The sequence below is a fragment of the Drosophila simulans genome, chromosome 3R (assembly GCF_016746395.2).
Source record: "Drosophila simulans strain w501 chromosome 3R, Prin_Dsim_3.1, whole genome shotgun sequence".
Classification (NCBI taxonomy): domain Eukaryota; kingdom Metazoa; phylum Arthropoda; class Insecta; order Diptera; family Drosophilidae; genus Drosophila; species Drosophila simulans.
In genome coordinates, this window is record NC_052523.2 from 22,526,728 (window position 1) to 22,547,329 (window position 20,602).

General features: G+C 40.3%; 1 protein-coding gene across 1 annotated transcript in view; it reads left to right on the forward strand.

The window, feature by feature from the left end:
* Positions 1-15,639: 15,639 nt before the first annotated feature.
* Positions 15,640-20,602, forward strand: part of LOC6729732 (ABC transporter G family member 20) — a 44,037-nt gene continuing 39,074 nt past the window's right edge. The window contains exon 1 of the mRNA XM_016177575.3: positions 15,640-16,279. The gene's annotated coding sequence lies outside the window, so the exon portion shown is untranslated. The remainder of the gene's footprint in view (positions 16,280-20,602) is intronic.

The window sequence follows — 20,602 nt, forward strand, 5'->3', positions numbered from 1 at the left end:
TCACCAAGTTATAAATTAGCCGCCACATAGACAAATGCCTAGAGGAATTTCCCGACGTCTGCATTAAGGAAGGGGGATCATTCCGAGGTCGCAGTTTCGGGGCAGAAAATTCCATAAAATCCCAAGATATATTTGGGGCATGCAGTACAGCTCCAATTAGTGTAATTCAAAAGAATTGTATAGTGGCTTTAAAAAGTACATATTGTTTGCATTTCTGTAACAATTTACTCACTCGTTGTACTTTTGTTTACTCTGATTCTCTTGTCAAATTGTTGAAAACATAAGGCATAATTTGAAATAAATCGAAATTTGAACGGGTTTCTTGACCTAATTTAATAGATTTAATTCGCTTTTATTGTCTAATAAAAACGAACTTATGTTTTTGTTGTTTGCTTTGAACTTTGGCCCTTTGTATCTGTGTTTATTATATTTCATAGAGCAGAGTTCACAGCTTTGAACCCTATTCAGTGTTTCATGTTAAGCCCCAATAGAGCACTAGCATAATGAATTTTCCCAAACATTCAGGTATTTCAATGTCACAAACAAATGTCACAAACATTTGATTGTTGACCTAATGCTCTTATATATTGAAAATCATTTTGAACGGAAACCAAATTGAGTTTATTAAAAGAAGATTCATTTCATTGTTTCTATTATACATTCAATATTGAGCTGCAAATTGGAACGGGGACCTGCAAATTGTTTTAGTCCCGTCTTTGATGGACAAATTGAATAAAATATTTTGCGGTATTGTGTATTTTCCATTAAAATCCTGTGGCAAATTGTTGCCACATCTCCACCTAACTGACTGAGCTCGAAAAAAGGCCACTGAAAGTCAACCAAAAACCGCGGCTAAAACTAAAGCCACGTTTGCATATTGTAAAAAACTCGACAATAAAAAATTGGTACAGCGTGGTGGGCAAAACTAGCTTAGAACTGCATTTATGCGCTGACAAACTGACCAAACTGCAACTCCATGATGGGAAAAATTGCTGTCACAACAAAAAAACTGGCGCCCACCTGCGATTTTGTAGTGCGAGTATGTGTGGCTGAATAAAACCGCTTAAGTTTTCACTCAGCGAACTGTAAAACTGCATTTGAATGGCACAAAAGAAGGGGTTCAGCAGTACCCATACTACCAAGAAGAAAAAAGTTCCATGAACTTGGTATGCAGTTGCCTTCAATGTTTATAATAAAAGTGCGCGACTTGTCACACATTCAGGACGTAGCTCGTTTAGATTTTTTTCCATAGATTATGTTTTGATGGAACGCCAGCTGCAACAGCAGCATCTGCTGCCGCCTGATGATGATTTTAGTGGCTGCCAGATGTTGTCGAGCCGCAAAAGAGAAAAATAAAAAAAAATTCAAAGAAGGATACAAAAAGTTGCGAAAATAGAAAAAACATCAAGCCAACGACGGGAACTGCTGACGGCGGGAAACGAACGTGTAGCTGCCGCAATAAAAACCCCAAAATCCGAATAAAAATGCTGCCAGTGACGTGGTGTCGCCGCAGCGCAACTCTCAATTTTGATGGCCACCGTCGAGAACAACTAAAATCCTCGAGCTGGCACTCTAGTTAGTTAGTCGAGCCACTGCCGGGCAAGAAATTCTAAATCAAAATTCCATCCAGCCAGCCAGAGGGATCCAGGTGGGTTAGTGGGCCGAATCAGTGTTGTGCGCTGTAGTATCTATCAGCCAAAGTCTAGCTGGTATAGAAGAGATTAGAAAGTAGCACAGATGTAAGTCTAGCTCTCACAATAAAGACTAGAATCGACAAAAAAGTTTTAAGAAATGATCCTTTAGCTAAGCACACTTTTGATTTATGAATTTTTTAAAGAGTAAACTATTTAAAACTTTTTAATTTTTATATATATTTATTAAATATATGATATGATAATACCGCTCCAAGAGTTAAATTGTTCACAAAGGGGGTATACATTGTAAGAGCCATTCAGGTACTTAACTAGACGTTATTCTCCACTATTTTTATCCGCAGCTGCTTTTATAATCCCCAGTGGCCAACACTGTTAAGTTGGTTAGTGGGTTTCTGGTGCTTTGCAACGGTGCGGGCTGGCTAGCCATTCAGTTTGTAAACCGCGCTGCGCGTATAAATAAATATTTACAACTCGTTTGCCGCAGCCAAAGGTAAACGCAGGAGTACGGGAACGATGCGTCCGGAGACGGAGGTCTCCGGAGCCGCTGCTTCAGGTGTTGAAGCGTTCAAGGACCTGCCCACCAGCCCACCTGCCCACCTGCCGCCTGGCCACCCCAGGTAAAGCTGCGAGCTGCGGGCTTGAACACCTTTTGCGACTGACGCTGCCGTTGCCGCGTTAACAATGCAAACTCATTGTCAGTTGTGTTTTCTTATTTTCGTGGCTGGAGAATGAAAACGGTTTTCTTTGGCAGTGGATTTCAATGAATTTCGGTGACTTGTTTAGCGGCTAGAAGAGAGCTTGGGGCGACCGAGGGATTTTCCACGGAATGAAGCTAACTTTTAAAGCAATCAGGAAGACTCGAGATTATTAAACCAAATTAAGTATTGCAGTAAGGCTTGGCTTTAAGTGCAAAGAAGCACCAAACTAGGGTAATAATAGAGACTTTACGACTACTTTTATTACACTTTATTTTTATTTCCTACGGAATTTTCATAAAGGAAGTTAAGTGGCATGGAGCCGCATTAATATATGGAAAATACATAACAAACTAGAAAAAATAGTTATGATGAAAAACCGTTTGTTAATCCGACTAATGATGAAATATATGGAGCTTTAGTAGCAAAAAACAGTTTCTTGACTATCCATTGAAATTTTATTCTATTTTCGACAAAAACATTGGAAATAATGGTCCAAATATGGAATGCAATGCCTCGTTGAGCTCGTAATTAAATTCCCAATCGAGTGGTGTTCTAACTTGGAAACATAATTTTTTTCCCATTTCTTGAAAATTTTGATGATGTAACCCCTTACCAAAAATGCAAATTTTGGGTCAAATTTTAATTTTTCAATATTTGTCCAACAGTGATATCGATCGTTAGCTTGGTTTATTAGCTGCTTAAAACCGTATTAATTTTAGCTGTATGGCTATTTAAATCCAAATTATGATTATGATTGTAACCAACCGGCTTGAAATAAGCCTTTAGAAAATCAGCTACAAATAAGTTTCCTACACCAATGTGCTATGCCAAAATGTAAGCTTTTAAATCATATAGAGTGAACCCGTCGACAAAAAACGGAAGCGGAATGCATGAAGCAAAACAAAAACTGGGCTTCATGAATTAAAGATGACTTTGCCACGCGTAGTGCCATGAAAGGGGGCGTGGCATTCGGCACCACTGACAAGGACATCGACTCTGCGAACAAAGCGAGGTGCAAGTGGAGGAGTTGAAGCAACGGAGTGGGTCCCTTAAAGGGGCATGGGACGGGGGGGCTGAAAGCAGCTATGGGAGATACCTAGGCAACCGAGCGTGACCAAGAACGCCCAAACCCTGTTTAATGTAAGGAAAAACGCAATCAAAATGCGACACTTTTTCAAACACTTGGGGCGCGGGAAACAATGAAAATTTCATTTCTTCATTTCAACGCATGCTCCAGTCCTCAGTCTCAGTTTTCTTGTCTCTGCATTGCCCCTCGTCGTTTTTTCATTTGTTCGTCAGCCAAGAACAATGCTTAAATAAACTATTTATTGTGCTCGCTGCTGGCAAGGACAACGCAAACGAAAGGACGCAGCTCCTGGCATCTGAGCAAACGCAATTAAATTTGTGTGTAGCGCATAAATAAATTTTAAGTGGCAGTTTAGGGACCTGCACTGGCAGGACTTACCCAAATTCCACACAGATTGCATAAATCCGGACGAAAGAGCAAATCGAACAAATCAATATTCCGCAGGGAGTCTGGCCAGAGTCCTAACAAACCCATTTAAATGTTTATGCAGTTTTTAATTTTTTGGCATTTCCTGCACGCCAGTTAAGCCAGTCGGCAGAGGATTGTTTTCGCCATTTGACATTTTAAATTATTTACCGGACTTTTATGCCAGGCAATAAATATTGAAATATTTGTGTGTGTTTTGCGTGTACTGTCGAGGTTCTTTTTGCTTGAATTTAAATAAATTTCAGCCACAAACACCCACGCCAAGCAGTTTAAATAGTTTATGTGCAGCATTTGTGCACTTCTATTAGGTAAAATGCATAAATTTCATTTTCATTGCATACTTTGCAGCGCTCGTGCAGAACAAAAGCTGAAAAAAAGGAAAACAAGTTCGCATAAGTCCCAGCCCATATGTAAATGTGACAGCCCGCATGGCACAACCTTGGATGGGGATCTGTGAAATCAGTGCGTGATGAGGGGTCTTGGGGTCTCGAGACTTGGGGCTGAATTATAAGCCCAAAGTAGGCGCGCTGCTTTACGAGCCCATAAACAAGATGAGTCGGGGTGAAGAGGTTGGGTGGCGTTACGAGCTTTGCAGAGGATGGGCCGCCCTTGGGAGCCTTGTCATAGATTGCTGAAGTTGTTCCCAACTCCAGATTCTCGAGTTTCTCAAGGAGGACTTCAAATGAAAGAAACCGTGTGTAATTCAAGCAGGCGATTCAGGAAAATTACAACGCAGCAAGTTCATTAATTGAAATGCAGTCTATATTTGTTTTTTTTTTTAAGTAAGCTAGTAATTTTTAGCTATTTTTCAAAATGCCTAAAATGTTTCTTATTTCACATATATTATAAAGAATTCCGGAACAAGGAAAGTGTGTGTTTCGTATTTGCACTTAAGTTAAATTTATTAAAGTCACAGAAAATGAAATTTGATGCCTATGCTAGTGCTTGGACCAAAGGCAGGGCTAACACCAAAGCTGAAGCTGCTGAATTGCATGTAGAACTCAGGACAGGTCGGCACTAATCAAAAACATAAATTCACATAAAAATATCAGGGAGCAGCATCCACATGGACGTTGATGTAAGGACACCTGCATAATGTCCTTGCCGATGCTAAAGTTGAAGGTTTATGAGCTGCACACAAAAATGGAAATTGTCTACTGTAGCTGTCACTGTTGATGCTCCCACTTGTGCATTCATTTACACGGAGAAACTAAATATATTTTAATTTTACATACGCATTTCCGTGATCAAAGCTAGTTTATCTAATTGACTTCATATACTCACGAATATCTACCATTTTTCTATAACAAATCAAAGCTCTGCGAGCATAAATGCACAGAAAAGCACATTGGGACGTATCCCTTGCTAGGAATTCTATGTCGGCGATTCCTACATTTCTAAAGAAATATCTTTAATTTTAAACATATTTTTGCTCAGTGTATCAGCTGTAATAGTTTGGCGCAGACACCTCGGCACTTAAGCAGACTGCTCAGAAATGGGCCTAACTGCCGGAGACACCAGACGACTGTTGACTCCTCGTCTGGTTTGGTCTGGTTGGTCTGTCTTCCCTTGAGTGTGTGCACATGTAATAAGCATAACAACACTAAATGGCTACTTATGCATGCAAAGGCAAAACACTCGGCCCAGTGACAAAAATTGAGTGCATACGAGCACCACAATTACCCACTGCACGATCCCAAGTGCAGTTGCCTGAGCCAATTTTCCCATTTCCCAAGAAGACGTCTCCGGCGACAGGCTGTTTCAGCCAAGCCCCGCTTTATGGCTCATTCCCCAAATGGTCTGCAGCAGCAGTAAGCGGCGGTTTCTGGACTATCTAGTGCTGAGCTAGTTTCAGAACAGGTAAAAACGACTGAGTACTAGTGCGCCATTAATGCACCAGTCTATTATGTTTACTTAACATTTTTTATATATTTAACTGTATGTACACATAACTAATTCCAATATGAAATTAAATATATCTTGGACACCTAAATTAGCTAGAAAATTCATTGTAACGTGATTGTACATATGTGAAATATTCCATGCCATATGAAAGTCAGCAAGCAAATGCTGGGTCCCCAATTTGGCCCGCAATCAACCGAAATATCCTTGTCGCAATGCCCGCTTATCTTGCAGCTGTAACTCTCTGACAGAGCAATTATAACCACATCTCGCCTTGTGTCCTGTCCCTTTGACCGCGGTAATCGCTGGAGGAGATCTGCAACAGTTTTTGGCAGCATTCCGCCTGCAATGGCCATGAAATGGAGCCGGGTTACGGGTCGTTTAGTTCGGTCAATGCGTGTGTAATTCCAACCCATTGGCTCTGCGGCCTGACATCTATGCGATTATACGGCGGGACTCGCATTTCGGGTAGTGGAAAGTAGAAAATCGGAACGGGGTTGCATGTGTCATCTGAGCCCAGTGTGCAATTGACAGTCGGTCAGATGAGGGGCAAAGCAGCCGGGGGGCATTGGAAGCGGAGCGGCAAGTGACGGTGCCCCATTTGCTCTGAATTGCTGTTCTTGTTTTCGATCGCGAACACACATTGCGCATTTCAATTCAATGTTGCTGACTGATGGCCAAAAGGAGGCGTCGCTGCTTTTGTGGCCAAATGGCCCACGTGCCACATGGCCCCCATTCGGCGATGCTTTGACTGAATGCTCCACATTGTTTGGTTCCCCGAGTGGCAAGTGAAACAAGCTGGAGCTGTCACGTCGGAGCGGCATGCTAGACACTCTGATCCACGGAGGTACAGCTTAAAGCACTGGGACAAACTAATAATTTCAACAAGATCAGCACGATAAAATATGAAATAAATTCATTTAAAATCTGAAGGCCCAAAAAGTGGTTGTTCAGAGAGTTTTCGCTTTTTAAATTATGATTGCTATTTTTTAATACATATTCGAAATATATTGACATCACTGATGTCGAGCTAATTATTGCCGAAGTCATAGAAATGAGTTCCATTTCGAACCCAATGAAATGAGCAAAAATTAAATTTGCTCTCTTTGCCAGAAATGAATACTTTACTTCAAGGTACTTGCTGAAAAGTCCCTCACTGCGTTGCGTAACGTTTCGCTTTTCTTTAGATATCTGCAACCCCCATTCTCACCAGTTATCTCATTTGTGCCCTTAACTTTCTGAATGCATCCTTTTGCCAGGCAGCTAGCTGCCCTTTTAGCATATTGCCAAGCACTTGGCTGCCTGCCCAAAGTACGAGTATCACTTGACACGGGATGACCTCCCTTCCGACCCCAAACAACACCTTATCTCGCACAAAAACACACACATGACAGGTGCACGTCTTCTGGATTCGAGGAATGCTAAAATGAATTGCCGCTTTTGTTAAGATTTCTTGCATGCTCCTTAGAACCGTTGCAAATGCAGCTGCCGAGTGTTCGTCTTCCTTCGCCTTTGGCAGGAGTTCTTGTGTAACAAGTTTCACGTGCATGTTCTCAACAATGTCGCCATTGCCAGTTGCATTCGCCGTCGTCGTCGCTGTAGCCATTGCCGTTTCCGTTTCCGCTTTCGTCCTTGGCATCAGGGAACGCTCGGACGCGCTTCCATGGAGAATGCCATGCAAAAACATTAATGCTACCTTTCAACTGCTCCGCACTTGCTGCCGTTATCCGGTAGATAAATTGTTGCTCACACCCTGAGACATTTGGCTACAAATTTTTCCCATTTCTTCACCTGCCAAGCGTTTGTGCATCGCATTAGCCCAGATAAGTGTGGTCGAGCGTTTTTATTTATTAATTCGGTTTGTTTAAGGATATTTATGATATTCTATGCACTTGTACAAGAATATATGCTATTAAACAAATTACCAGTGTGGTACATAAACAACTGACGAGGCCCGATTTGGTTCTAATGAAAAAGTAGAAATGGCAGAAATCGAAGTGCTGTCTATATCGTTTTCCGACCCTCAACCCAATTGCGGTTTAGCTTTTCCCCTTTCCTCGACGAATGCATTTTAAAAATAAATTTTGCCCAACGGTGCAATTTCCGTGCTAACAAATTTATGTGCTCAACAATTGATTTTCCAGTGCAGCAGAGGTAGCAGCCATTTTATAAAAGGCGTCAAATTGGGGGGCAGGGCAGCCGCAAACGGTGCGGCACTTCATAAAATATGAAATTAGATTTGCAAGCAGCTCAAACCGTAGTCCACAGGCCATCGCCCATCGTCCTTTTTGCTACCGAGGATGTCGATGTCCATATATACATACATACATCCGGATGCTAGTCGAAAAAAAGCTTAATGCTCGCGCGCGGCCAAAGAATGAAGGAAATTGCTGGAAGGGGCGGGGCAAGCGGATGGGTATGGCCAAGTGGAAGTGGATGCGGAATGGTCATGGCATGGTCAACCAAGCGACCGACATTGACTTGAATGACTTGACATTCGATCAAAAAGTTCGACGGAGAGCACCACGAACAGAGGCGGAATCAGCAGCCGCGTCGGAGAAAAAAAGAAGCTGAAAAAATTGCCTGGATTGGGTAACAAAGAATACTGAGTCACCCTGAAGTCAATATATTTTTACAAGATTATTAATAATCAGAATTGTGTGTTATATAGGGCAAAAAAAAGAAAAAAACATATAATTAATATCATATTTATGAATGAATGCAGAAATTCAAAAGATTATGTAAAATAATCCTATCTAGGTATTGACTACTCGAATATATATTGTGATATTATTCCTCTAAATTTCAAATCGAGTAAAAGGAGGACTCGACAATGCCTAACACTTTATCCGTGATTTGTAGCGCATTGAATCCGGTTAAAGGGGGTTCCCAATTCTGAGGGAAATATATATCTATATATATGTAGAAAAAAGTAAAAGAGAAGGGGCGTTGGAAAATACAAAGCGCAACGCGCGGCTAATGCCGCTTAATAGTTTTTACATTTTTTGCCCTGGTCTTTGTTCGCTCGCTTGGCCAGAGACCCAGAGACATGCTGACTTAACTGGTTTGCCCCCAATCCTGCCCAGGATTGAAACTCCGACTACCGTCCGATGCTTTAAGACCCAGCCACCGTGTTCAATAGCTGGAAAATGTAAATCCCATTGAGTTGGTCGCTGGTTTTTTGTACTTTCCTTTTAGCCTTCCCTCTTTTTCCATTTTATCCAGACTGAGGGGTTAAATGCTAAGGCTAATGCAACAAAAGGGGGCGTGGTCAAATGTCTTCATCGGTTTGATTTTCAATTTGATTGCATTTAAGCGACATCCGGCATAAGCTTCCAGTCGTCCTTTGTCGTCCTTATATTTATATGAGTGAGTATCGTAAAAATTTATCGCCCGTCGAAAGTCCAGCTTTTGCTATTCCTGCCTTGTCCCGGATTGACGATTTATGCGATGATTGATGATAGCCGACACATCTTGAATGCAATTTACTCGCTTATCATTCGACATAACCATATATGAATAATAGCCACAACCGAGCTGGGATTAAGCAGTGCAGGCCAGGTAGAAGTATTTATTTCGTATTTGAGCTGTCTGGAACATTGTCCAAGCTAATAAACATAAATTTGCAGCTTTTTCCTTCGATTTGTTATTGCCGCTGCGAAAGCCACAATTGTTGACATCCCAGACAGCTGCACAGGGAATAAAAAAGTTACAGATTCTCTAGATAATAATAGAAAAGAATGTGCATTTGTCAGTTATTGGGCGCAAATAATATTTTCATTCCTTTATATATCTACCATTGTAAACACCTTATCATGTCTTATAATAATGATACTTTAACTAATAAGGTCAATCCGCTTCGTCGCAGGTTCTTTCTCTGTACAACATCCGCAAGGTAAACGAGTCAACATTGGAGACAACTCTGCTGCTTGACAACAATCAATCAATATTTATGTCCTAAGGCAGGTTTGTAGGTAGCTGTCAAAACTTGCCACAGTCTTTATATAGACGTGTATCTGGAAGATGCTTTCTACCCCAAACCAGCAGCTGTGATTGTTGGTGGCTGTTGTGGCACTCTAATGATAATGACAATGGCAATAATAGTCAGAACAACAAGGGCGACCAAGGACGAGAAATCTCAACCAACCTCCTGCCAAAGGCAAGGGCCTTGTTCCCGAACTTTTGTCATTTACACTTTGCAGATTTATGTTTATCCGCTCGACGGGCTTTGGCATATACACTCCTTCCCCGCTCCTCTCGTCCTTCGGAAAATCCTTTGATTGATGTCCAGACTAAGCTAATTACGTGACTCAAAAAGTGCCCGGCAACTGAGACGAACTTAAGCTGAGGTGCTCAAAAACTTTCGCCCTGGCTAGTGGCGCGATTAATTGATTATTTTCAAGGGTGCCAAACAAAGCACTCAGCTCGAGGGTATAATAACGATAATAGCAAAAATAATAGTCTTGAGGTGCTGTCATCATAATGTTTATAACATTTCTCTCCTCATCTCTTGCGTGGCAGGCGTTGGCAGAGATTACGCATTAAATAAATCATCGGCCTACGAGCGCGTTGATGTTCCTAACACTTCACTTTGGCCCGGAGACTGCTGGAACGGAGCGCCGGAGTCGAGATTTATTGTAAATAAGCATGATTATCATAGCATCACGTATACGCCATGTTGAGCTCGGCACCATCAGACAAACAATTGAGATGCTGATGGCAAGGCCAGCATTTCAAGTATAATTAGCAGTGGCCAAACAATGGTGTTAGTGCGGGCATTACTTTTTATTTATATTCATTTCCAGAACTCCTTTTGTACAGAAATTCCTGTAATTTCTTTGTTCAGATGAAAACTATTCAAAGCTTGAAAAATGCTACGAAGCTTGTTTATTGCTTCTTCTTATTGGTTCGTAATACTAGAAAAATTTGATTTAAAATATCGAGTGACAGAGGCTTTTGTTAAAGTGCACTTACATATTTTGTAGTTTATGTTTCTATACACTGCATCGGAGTATGCAGCATTGCGCTAAACCCAATATCACAGTCAGACCCTGTCACAACTCGACTTGGCTTGAATCTGAGCTTGATACTGCTGTCTGGCTGTCTCCATTCGCTTCGCGTAACCTCAATGTGTTGCCAGGGCCCATCAGAGTCAGCATCCGCATCGTGTCCTTGGCATCCTGCGCCCTATTTCTGCGCGACCAGCATCCACCGCACACCGTCCCTTTGCCACTCCTTAAACCACCCGAAACGGCAGCTTTGGTCGCATTACTGTGGCGCTTAAAAGGTTAAAACGTTTTTGACTTTGAGCGTCGACGTCTGCAACCAGCAAATCGTCTAATGAAAGCGACTTTTGCAAATGAAATAATTCCGCAGCCATTTTTTCCGCGGTTGTTGTGCTTTTCGCTTTCCATTTCTGGATGTGGCAGGGCTGTGCCATTTTAATTGAGCCAGTTTGTTTAATTAAACATTGAAATTTGAAAATTATAAAGTCAAATATTTCAGGCTGCCGCGTGGGCGTTGAAATTGAATGTGGCAGCAAGGTGAGACTTTCCGTGTCAAGAAGCAAAGGTTTCATTTACGTTTGCTTTAAGGTTCACTACAAGTTTTTCAGTTGAACAAAATCCTTCCATTGGCTTTTTAGAAATACATTTCCAAACAAATATTAAAAAGAGTAATAAAGCAAATTTCAGTATTTGTGTTCCTTACACATCAAAAACATGATTGCGTTGTGGACTATGAAGAATTCGACAAATGTTGTGCAAAAACTCATCATACGCAAATTAAGCGCATTATAAGGCTCATTGCTAGCCAAATGACCTAGACAAGGGCTCAAACTGCTCGTTAGATGAGCCCAGTGAACTTTGTGGTTGGAAAGGGACTGCCAACTGAAGAAAACTCCTCTCAAACTTGACCCAGTCTGTGGCCGAGTTTTCTAGTAGCATCTAGGCAGTGTTACCTGTTTGCCAGAGCGAGAGCGAAAATAGACGTTAAGTCATTTGCAACTCGCTTTTCTATGGTTTTTCCTTTTCACTTTTCGCTTTTCTTTTCCTTTCGTCTCTCTTGAATCTGGGCAAACGACATTCATAATTTTTATTTACTTTCCTTCTCTCATTTTCGTTTCGCCCTTGGTTTTTCTTATTGCATTTTTATGCCCTCTCCCTCGGCGACATGGCGCGTACCACATTTCGTGTACTTAATGAGATTTTTCGCAGACATATTTGCAATTTGGTAAGACCAGTGTGTAAAAGTTGGAACCGCAAAATATTCCATCCCTTTGCCGCCGTCTTTGGTTCAATTTGAAAGTTTCCCTCCAGTTAAACCCAGGAGCAACAAAAACTAATTACAATCTCAAGTTGTTTTTTCAACACTCGGCCAACTTAAAGCTAAATGTTGGTTGGGCTACAAAAAGTATATAATGGAAATTATATTAAACAGTGCTGCAGCCTGCAGTCGCAGAGCCAGTTTAATTTTAGTTTTTCCAACTATTTCTCCTTTGCTGCTTATTCTTATTCGTATCCTTATTGCTGTTTTGTTTGTGCTCTCAACTTGGCACTTTGTGCGCGAATTTATTCTTTCTTTTGCCCGCTGCAAATTGCACCTCTGTGATTATGGCCACTTGGCATCGTCTTCGCCGGGGCTTTGCTACGGCATTTGGCCATTTAAGAGGTGTTCCCGGGATGGTGGCTCTAATGACATTCTTTCCCCCAGCGAAATGCACTAGACACTGTTCATTAGGAGCCATGCCCGCTCGTTGGGCACGAACCCAAGACAACTTCAGCCAATTCGCGATTGGCCGGAGAAAGAGCAGCTGCCGGGATTCCAGATGGATCTTTGGCGTAAGACGGTACCGGAACATCCTTCAAAACTTGCAGCTAATCTCTGCCAGCAGTCCGACGAGCGTCTCCCACTGGGCAAGTCCAATTGGAATCTCCGTTGGTGGCCTGTGCCCTGGGAAAACTGTCAATACACGTCTAAAAATTAAGTGGTTATTTAACTTAAATGTAATATGACCTGCAATACTTTTAAATAATTAAGCATATCTAACTTTCAAAAAGAATCTTCTATATTATTTAAACTTTGTGTTAACATTTAATTATAGTTTTCGGATTCGTTCAATTTTTAGTCGTGCAGTTCCCATTCAAATAGTGTTGCGTCATTATTCAAAATGTCAATGTCATTTCAGTTTCTTGTGCTCTCTGGCGGGCTCCTTTCTCGCTCAGTGACACTGCAGACTCGTTTTTTGGTGGCTGAAGTCTCAACTCACTGCACTGACAGCTGATGATTTTGGAAGGATAATGGAGGGGTGTCCTCCCGAGATGCCCCGGCGTTTTGTCATGCTTAACTGCCGCTGCTTTTGAGGCCTTCTGACAGCCCCCCAGTTTAAAGTTTCATCGAAACTGTGAACAATGGTGGCTGGGCTGTGGATTCCAGTGCCATTTTCTGGCCTCCCTTAAATCATAAGCTCAATATTAGCTTTTCCGGTTATTTCAGCCACTTGTGTCCCTTTTCGTATTTACTTGCTATTTGCCGAGCGGTCCGCAATGGCCATCAATTTATTTAACAAATGACAAACGCTTTGCAAATCAAACAACAATAACTAATAGACAGTTTGTTTGCCGGTCGTTCGTCCGTTTATTTTTTGTTGTTCCAGTTATTTAGTACAAATGGGCCCGAGGGCCGCTTATCTTTGAGTCCAGGCCGAACGAAAAGGCCGCGTGTGGGATCGGGCGTTACAATCAGACAACCGCAGTAATGCACCATCGAAAATATGCGATATAAATGTGTGTGTCTAAAATACGTTTGCATTATAGCTAATAACCGATTTGCGTGCCCAACGCACATAAGCCAACTCTGAGGTCGGAGGTCGCATTTGGCCGACGGCATTGTTGCTATTATCGCCCGGGCCTTGTGTGTTTTTGTTACGGCACAATGCACCATACATGATAATCTTTTATTAAGTTTTCGTATGGGGAAGTCCTTTCAGCAGGATAGTTGCATTAGTGAAATTGTGATTTAAGTTATTAAACTTACTAAATACAAACATTCTTTTAATCGGAAATGTTGAATTGTTTATATCATATCCATCACAAAAATGAAAAAAGGTATACTAGCAGGGACTGGAACCACTTGGTCTATTGCATTAAACGATCAAAGCTCAATTTCCAAATGATCTGCTGTAAGCTTAGCATAGCAAAGACTTCCACCGTGACTCAGATCTGTTCCCACCTGTGCACTGTGGTCCAGAATTCGATTTTTTTGGCATAAAGTCTAAAAATTGAGCTACAGACTTGAAACTTTGTACATTTTGTTGTTAAATCACAAATAGTTTGCACAGAAAATTTGAAGTCTGTGCGACCACGCCCTCTCTTGCCTCCCATATTAACTACTGGTATGACTCAGGAGTCAACGAAATATAATTTTTTTTTTTTTTTTTTTTTAAAGTCGTGTATATTGTTGTTTTAAAAATTATCGCCCTCTTCTTTTTCTAGTTCTACATTTTAAATTTCCGAATCTGAACTCGAATCAGAATCAGATTGTGAATCCAATATTTTGTCTCATGGATCAGGTTTAAAATTATACTGTATTTCCAAAAGACTTATTACTGCCTTCGGAAGTGGTTTTTCCTATTTTTTCTCTCTCTTTCTTTTAAACTAATTGTTGATAATAGTGGGTCCGAGTTATCAATCGCTCTGTGGAAAATATCACTCATCCTATTGATCCGACTATTTTTCCTTGCATGTGATAGTCGATCCCTTTTGTAAAGCTTATTCCGGGCTTCACTCGTATTTTCAGTTTCCTTTTTAATCTTTCTCCTGCATTTTGGTAAGATAAGTTTCGGCGTCCCATTTGCTTCGGCGTCGTGGAGTTTTCAAAATCTCTAACAAGAATAGTTTTCTTTGTCGCCATCCACTTGGTATGTTTGGAAATAAATCGGTCTAGTTATCTGTTACACTCGGGCAGTTTTTTTTTAATAAATAATTCAAAATTTACTATTTTTTTGTCAATATCTTCTGTCTGTTTCGCTTCCTGATTATTGTTGTTGATTGCGGAATAAACGTAATCTGAAACATAACTTATTTGCCTATTGTTACGCCTCCAAATGTCCAGGAGGTCGCTATGTCTGAACTCAAAATTGCCTATATAAAATCAAATTTTTAAGAAAACGAGCAAAAATGGGCAAAAGATATTACTTTACCGTGAAAGACAATAGTTAAAGGTACAAACTGACGTTTTTAACTTTTGTCAGAAATTGTCAGAAAATTAGTTATACTCCACGAAACACAGGGGACACGTTAGAATTTTCTGTTAAAATACACATAAATTGGATGTCACACAACATAAAAACAGTACAACTATACATATATTACCTAAATAAGTTAAAAACATCATACCTTGGCATTTATTTTCCATATTTTACTATAATTTTTTGATGCGTATTAACGATCATACCACATGCAAAAGTAAGCAAGTAATTTTTCGGAAATTGAATTCTCTCAATCAGCTTTTTAACACTTCAACTTTAAAAGCTCATAAAAGGATTTAGTGAAGCTTTCGGTCAATTTTGTTTTTGGTTTTTATTTATATGATCAATTTTCTATTAGAAAATAATTGCTAGAGGACGATATATTGACATAAAAATTTAGACTTTATGCCAAAAAAAACGAATTCTGGACCATAGTGCTGTGCTAGTCAAGTGGGGAGAGTTTCGGCCACAGAAGTCGAAGCACTCTACTTACTATTTTTGATCTTTTAGACGGGTCGTTTAGACGGCTTCATAAACGCGGCTATAAACAAGAGACGTCGCTGCCGACGCCGCCGTCGATAAGGCCGATGCTATTTTCGAATTGGGCGATCTGTCAGCGATACGAAGTCGGTTTTGTTGAGTTGATCAGTTGAATTCACGTCGTCGGCGAGTCGAGAAGCAAAACGCGGAAACGCTTGAGCAAACAAAGCCGAGAACCTGAGCTGAGTGTTAAGATACTTTAAGTGTGGTTTTGCGCGCGGGTTTTTCGCTTTGACATAAATCAGAGCAATTTGCAGATCGTTGTTTCTTGCAAGCGTTGTGAATGAGCCAACTTTAGCGGCGATTATTGTGCAGTGCAGCTTTCAAATCCATCTCAGTGTGGTAATTTTTCAGTTGGCTAATTGTGCAAGTAAAACAAAAATTCAAAACAACAACCACGCTTCGTCTAGTCGGCAATAGTATCTGTGTGCGTTTCGGTGTATTTGTATCTGTGTCCGCTCAATCTTTGCTCAATCGCAATCTTTGGGCATTGCCAAAACAGGTTAACTAAAAGCAAACGTGTTCTTTACGTTTCTGTTGACTTTTGCCAGCCGCAAAGCCAAAAGTTAGTCAGCAAAAAAAAAACAAAACAACAAAAATATAGGGGAAAAATACAAATTACGAGGAAAATCAATAACAGACTGTTGCCACAGTTCCTGCAATCCGTGGTTTCTCGTCGGAATAAAAGCAGCTGCGGTCCATTTAAGAACTTCAAGGAGCACAGGTAACCGCAGGCCATTGGCCTCCTTCACATTAAAATGCCAAGGGCTGAAGTGGATGCTGAGGGGATTTCCCACTCAAGCAGCTCAAGGATGCCCAGATAATGCAGGGCTTCGCATTCCCAAAAGAAAAAAACCATTAAGAAAAAACACCAGCTTCGTCAACGACCTGCTCCAATTCGATTTATGCAGCCCAAGGTCAACAGCAACGGCTTTAAAATGCAAACTCAGGCGAAGTTGAATCTCCAAATGAATGCTTCTGCTTTTGCTGCTGCCTTTGTTGCCGCGACTTTTGTCTCGCGTTTTTTGAACTTTTCAGTTTCGGCCGACTTTTGTCGAAGCGGTGTAAAGATGTAGCGAATGACTTAAGGTTAAAGCACAGAATAACCATGTTTAAAGAAGTACATTTTAAGAGGGATCATTTAAATTTATGTGTACTTTGTTGTAGTTTAGTGGAGAGTAATATTTTGTTGTAACTTTATCTAATACTTTATTTGACTGAACAATTAAGTACATATTTTTTGGCATATATGTAGGTTTTTAAAGGAAATGTCTGGCTTAAATTAACAAAATATTTATGTTTTTGCCGTGCACTAGAGTAAGAGAGAAGTGTCTTCTGCTTAAGAGGTGTGCATATCAGCTGTCCTTCTGCGAAGGGCTCATAACTGTGGCTCTTTAACAGCCGTTTATAATTATTTAATTTGCTGACTGTAACCGGGTACTTAACCTTTCTAAAATTTACACACAAACCGCAACAATGAGAGTTGCCGCAAGAACAACAACAATAATCGAGGTGGCCGCGTTACTTGGCACAATTAAAACCGCAAAACTCGACTCGTTAGTTAACTTTGACCTGCTCAGCAAAAAAAAGCTGTTTTAACCAACTAAAAAAGCAGAAAGGTTACGATGCACCCACTGAGTTTAACGATTACATTTAAAGAGGAGCGCCCAAAGAAGGAACCCATTAAACTCTGACTAATTTTTATATGATGGTTTAACTAATGAAAAATTATTAACTTTATGTTGGTCAAGGCGTGTGCTCTTGAGTCTGCTTATATTAATTATTTCACATAAGTTGCGCAAAAGTGGAAATCCAGTGACTAACACTTATTAAAGCATTTTTTTTCAATTTTTGCCAGGAAAGCCATAAAGCCGATGAGGAGTATGTAGATCCGCGCAAAAGGTTCTTAAGATCTTGCAAGTCAGAATGAGCGACACGAAACTCGCTTTTCGCATTTTATTAAAAATCAACTTAGTCCACAACAACTCAATCAACAATGACTGCCCACCGCCTTTGTTGGAGCATGAGTAATAAATTTCGCATTCATCAGCTGTCAATTCTATTAGCGGAAATTAAATAAAACTTTTCGGGTCATTTTTTTCGCTAAATTGAAATAATTGTGCTTAAATTGCTAATTGTTTTGACCAAAAATTCTAATTAGTGCATCCGTGTTCAATTTGAAGCACTCGTTAGCTGCCAATTGCCGACGGCAATAAATTGCATTTACCATTTCGGCACTTGTTTGGGACTTTTTAAAGTGCAATTAACGCCAAGCCGCTGCACAATTATTTATTTATACATTGAATGCTTTTTTTTTACTTTTCCATTTGTCGAGCTTTGACAACTCTTAACTGTGGGAAGTGGGCCTTTATTGAGTTTGTCAAGGCGCATCGTCGTTTTGGCCATTTGTTACATTTGCATTCCAGCCAGCGGATGCACATGTAATGGCAATTGATTTACAAGCTATACGAATCAATACAAGCCGAGTAGCAAAAAAATTATAGGCATATACGCGGGTATGTGTGTATATAATTATTCAATTAAACGACCGCACAGCGAGCCAAAGGTAACCGCCAATAAAAGTATTCGCTCAAATACAAATAAATATATTTTCCTTTTTTGTACGATTTTCCGGCGTGAGACATGGTGCCACGAATGCAATCAAAGTCAAACTTTATGGAAACGAGGAAAAAATATAAAAAAAAGTCAAAACGACAGCCAAAAGTCTGTGGCAAATTTAATTTATCTGTTTGATTTTATTTGCAAAAAGTGTCAGATATCTGAAAAACATCATAATAAATGAGCAGCGCGTGAGAAGCCAAAGAATGTGCTATAAAAAAAGGTATATTTATTTCTGGATTCGTAAAATGAATTGCAAAAGGGTGTTATAATTGCCCTTAAAATACTGATACAATAATTGTCAATTTAAATTCCCATTCGCCTACAAAAGCAAGCATTTAAAAGTTTATATTTGAGTTGAAACGATATGCAATGCGGCCATTATAAAATATTTGTTGCCCTAATTCCTCGCTGTCTTGGCCCATTAATAAATATCAATAAAATCAATTTGCAAGTTTCCACACTGACAATTCAGTCAAGTTTAATTATTGTAAATAGCGTTTGAGAAGGAAGTAAAATCAATTATGCAAATACCCCTAACAAAGTTATGAAATACGTTGGGCAAATGGCCGGAATAAAATTGACTTTGATGCGAAATCAATGGATTCAATTTGGCGATAAACATAAACAGTCTCCAAAGGCGAAAGTAGATTTTCCAACTCATAGCTTTTTTATGCCGCCAAAAATGTTCATGAGAATATGCAAAGTTTCCTTTCTCGTCATATTTGCAACGTTTATCCCACTTCCTGACAGCCGACAAACACTAACTGTAATAAGCCACTTGTAAGGCAGCAATAATGTAGATCTATGGGCCAGATAGATGTGGTGCCCTCCTTTCGGCACATTTGCATAATCTCAGGAAAATCTTTGCTAACAAGTAATCGAAAATAAATTTGCATAACAAATGCCAGCTTAGTGTGGCAGTGTCAGTGGGAAAAATGAGACATAATCTGCGAGGCTGCTCAGGCCAACAATCAATAAATTGTATACAGATGCAAAAAATATATAGACGACTTTCTGCATTGAAGCGCACTGAAATTTAATCAGAATTTAAATTGAAATTCCCCAGAAGCAAAACGAGACGAAAGGTCGCCGCCATTCGGCTATAAATGTATGTATGTCTTTTTGCACACTTATTTGTATGTCAGCAAATAGAACAAACAGCGGCCTCCAGGCAGAAAAAAAAAAAAAAATATAAAAGAAACAAAGACACCGCTCCGGTGCCGAGTAATTGCCAAATGTTTACGCACATATGTACGATATGTAATATTTGCATATAAACAGGCATATGTAGCCGCTTTTCATTCCGACATTGCAACGCTTTTTTAGGGCTCCCCATTTGCATTTCATTTCAAAGCTGGTTTTTTCAGATACTCCTCCTCCTTCTTTTTTCGGCGCTGGGAATCGGTCTCCTAGGGGCACACCGAATATGAAGTGCCAAACGATGGGCTGTGATTTCATTTGGCGAGCGGAATTCGGTGTTGTTTTATGAATGGAACGGACGGAAAATGCGATGACATGATTTTCAAGGGTTTACAGATCGCTGACATTGAGGGAACTCTTTATGGATGGCATTGCAATGCGCAAATCGCAGCACTTAATTAAATTTCCTTTTGTCACCGTCTTAATTGAAAACTGTACCATCCGCCCGTCCGTCCATCATCGTGTCCAGGGGCGACTCCTTAAGTCACTCTCGACAGATTATTCCGGGTTAATGACTCTTTCAAGTGACACTTGAATGCTTCTCCCCGCTAAAAGCCGCTTACATTCTGGCCTTTTTGGTTGGCGGTCTTGCCCAAGCAAGGAGAAAAGCCAAAAACACAGAAGTGAAGCAAGTAAAGCAGAATTCAGTTTGCGATTACTCACCCAGCAAAGTTGACTAAGCAACTAAGCTCAGCTGGGAGCTGAAAGCCGTGGCTTGAAATTGGATCACAGCGCTCTAGTTTACCATCTATTTTCCATTTTTTTGGAAGTGTTTGTTTTTGACTGAAAGCGCTCAACTGTTAAACCGAATAAAATGCAATGCCAGCGCATTTTTAATTGTTATTGCCACTGTTGTTGGTTTGTTGGCCGATGGCCGTTGGTGTTGACTAAATTTAGTTGAAACTACAGCTGAACCTTGAAAATGAGCGTGGAAATCTGTGCATAATTGTTTGGAAAATGTTTGCACAATTCACACATCACACCGTAAACCAAAACCAAAGTCTGCAGCTCGCGTGAGGCCGTCTGTTAATTATTACAATGCGAACTCTATAAAAGAATACAAATTGAATACTGAATGCCAGGCAAAGTAATTACTGCAGAAATATTAAAGTCCCATACGAATGACCCTCTTTTTTCGGTTAGTTAAATCATAGCCAAACAATTCCTGGCGATAGTCATTGCAAACACTTGAATAAAAGAGAAATACAAAGCATTTGTCACCGAT